Here is a 3,253-nt window from a genome sequence, read left to right on the forward strand (position 1 = left end):
TTTGCACTTCTTTTATCTAAGATACGAGTTTTTCTGGGTAAAGTACCGTGACTTGCCACCACGTGTTCTAGGTAGAGACTCGATACTTTGTTGACCCTACGACGTAAGGGTGACCGGTCACTTATAAATTTTCGGGAATGGTACCCCCATTGAGCGATTTGATATATTTATGAGAAAAAGTTATGTATAGACTCATGGGGATGCGCGTCGGGGGACAGTCCAAGAGTTTAGCAAACCGGACTTGTCGGGCCGGCTTGATAACCGACAGATGAGACTCATCAGCCATAGGACAGGTATTCATCATATGCATTTATGTGACATTGTTAGGGTGTGCATATTGTAATTGGTTTGTCTATGTGTATAATTATGTCTAATTGTTAATTGCTCTACTTGATGTAACTGCTTGATTGTGCTTGAACATTCCTACTTGTGTTTGTGACTGAAAATTGGTTGGATTGGCTGTTGTTTGAATTGTTTGGGCCTAGGACCGTGGTTGGTTATGAGATGTGCCAAAGGCCGTGCTTGGTGTGTGTTTTTGGTTTAGAAAAGTATGAAAAATTAAACTAGTTCAGCATAGACTTAATGAACCTATGTTTGGAACAGTTTGGTCATTCCTGCTGTCTAAGAAAAACTTTTAAGAAGGCTTTTGAATTTATGAGAAATTAACAGCTTTCCCTTTTTGAAAGGATTTCAGATTTTGAATATTAAATCTTTGGCTTTTGAAAAGAAGCGTAAGGCGGTTATTAATCACTGTACTTTAAAAACAATTTTATTTTCGTATCTTATTATAACAATTCTGTAACCCTATAGTGAGAATCCTTTTGAGGACGATGTTATTACTCCCCGACAGGTCTTTTCTTTTCAGGTTATGGATGACGAAGTTCAGAAGAGTTTAGTTAATTCGTTTATGTTTAGATGCTATGTTGTGTTGTATTAGTTATTTTTCCCCCTCGCCTTTATCCTTACAAGTTTTTATAAGAGGGATAGGAATTTGGATTATGTAATGTTTGTAAAATTAATTTTATATATATATATATATCCTTTGTAAGTATTGATATTCGTATAGATGTATGTTACTTATTTAAAAAAAAAGTCCTTTGAGCGGTTATACGGTTTAAGTTTTAAACAGGCTCGTATTTTAATATTAAATATTGTAAAAGTCATCGTAATTTCCGAGCTATCAGAGTGGTGCAGTCGGAAGCGTGATATTCTGGTAGTGAGGGTGTTACACTATTGAATTAGCAAAAACAAATAACAAATTACCAAGTAAGCATATAGACAATAGGGTTAGAACAAGTAAGTGAAGTCATAATTGTAATGCAATTACAATCCAAAAATTTAATTTAGGTTTCATAATTAAGCAACTTGCAAGATAACATAAAATAAGAGGTGGATGTATAGAATTGAGCAATCGAACCCCTCACCGGATATGTATACACTCTAATCGTTTAGTGTTTAAGGTTTAATCACTCAATTCTCCTCTAATCATGCTTTCTAGAATTTGCTCTTCATCTAATAATCAACAAGTATTTGATACAAAAATACAAATATCATAAGGTCTTTAGAGGGTTATAACGAAATTAGGGTTAAGGTAGGATGAATATAATCAAGTGGACTTCTAAATTGAATCTTTAATTAGCTTAAGTATTCACTTAACCCATATCAACCTAATTATAAAAATGCAATCTAACAACTCATTGTTCTCTTTTTATAAACATTCATGCATTCTTTCTCATTTAAGCCTCATATGCAATTCTTATTCAAATATATATATATATATATATATATATATATATATATATATATATATATATATATAATTTTTTCCCTTGGAGATGAACTTTGTCCCCCGTTTTCGTCAAGAATTCTTTTTTTTTATAACATAATTCATATATATGGAAAATTTATATATGCATATGTATATACAAAACTAACGCACATGGTTAATGCAATTTATGCATGAATGTACTCATTTTTAAAAATTTTTTATGAATATTCGTTTTCTCTACCAATGTTTCCCATAACTCCCCCATATTCAGACAATAAACATACCTTAATCCTAAGCTGATCAAAAATGCAATTTAAGGACATTAACAATTTTCCGTTTAAAGATTTGTAATGTGCTAAAATTAGAACAAAAGAAAATTACAAGGCTCAAAAGTGATTTACAATAGTAGCTGTAAAGGTGAGGCTATATGGATGAGTAAGCTTTAAATTCAAACGATGGTCTCAATCATTCTAAATGCATCAAACATCAAATATTGGATATAAAGAATTAAGCAAATCTCATATTACAATCATAGAAGGAGCATAGTACTCAAGAACAAAAATTTGTGCTTATAATACGCAACCACACAATAAAGGCTCAAATCTCACTTCTTTATTTGTTCTATCTCTTTTCTATACTCCACAAAACAATTTAAGCAAGTTTAAAAAGGATTTTCCGAATCAAATCAATGGAACGCCCTAAAAAGAGATTTTTCGAAAATTTTTTTGTTGTTTTTACCAAATTTATTTTCTATGCATGTATGCATGGTTCACTGGATGCAATTCAAATTCCTAGCTTTTGTTCCTAACTTTCCAAAATCCAAAAATCATCATGAAGATTTAAAACAAAATGAACTAAGTATTATATTATTCACAACATCCAATTACCATTACTATCTATAAAGTATGTGCTAAGCAAGAAGAAAGTGCTATGAATGTGCAACAACTTCAATAAAGCTCAAAATATATACTAAGATATGTATATAAGCAAAATAAGAGAAATATGGTGCAATAGTCAAAAGCGCTAGCAAATATCCACAAAGATCTAATAATTAAAAGCAAAATAAAGTATAACTAAAAGCAAAACATAGTGCAAAGTGTCTGGAAGCAAAGATTTACGGTCCAAAAGTGCTGCAAATCCCCCTCCCCCACCCTTAAGTTTAGCACGGTCCTCCGTGCTATCAGAAGGTGTCACTCAATGGGAGGGGTGGGTGGTGCTGCCTCAGGCTGCAGAGATGGAGGTACTTCAACGTCAGCTGTCTGCATCTCAACATCATCGGCCTGTGCCTCAACATCCTCAGCCTCAGCCTCGGAAAGCTCATCAGGAGTGTCCAGTTCTTCTATAATTGGGTCCCACTCCCGGTTGTGCAACTTTATATTCTCATATCTTCTCTTCATGCGCCTCTCTAGGCGCTGCAAATGCTCTAAGATCTTGAGCCCGAGCTCCAGATGATGCGGCTTCCGATGGTTGGCTTGACTCTCCGGC

Source organism: Arachis ipaensis, chromosome B6 (genome assembly GCF_059453495.1).
Source record: "Arachis ipaensis isolate K30076 ecotype BB chromosome B6, ASM5945349v1, whole genome shotgun sequence".
Taxonomy (NCBI): Eukaryota; Viridiplantae; Streptophyta; class Magnoliopsida; order Fabales; family Fabaceae; genus Arachis; species Arachis ipaensis.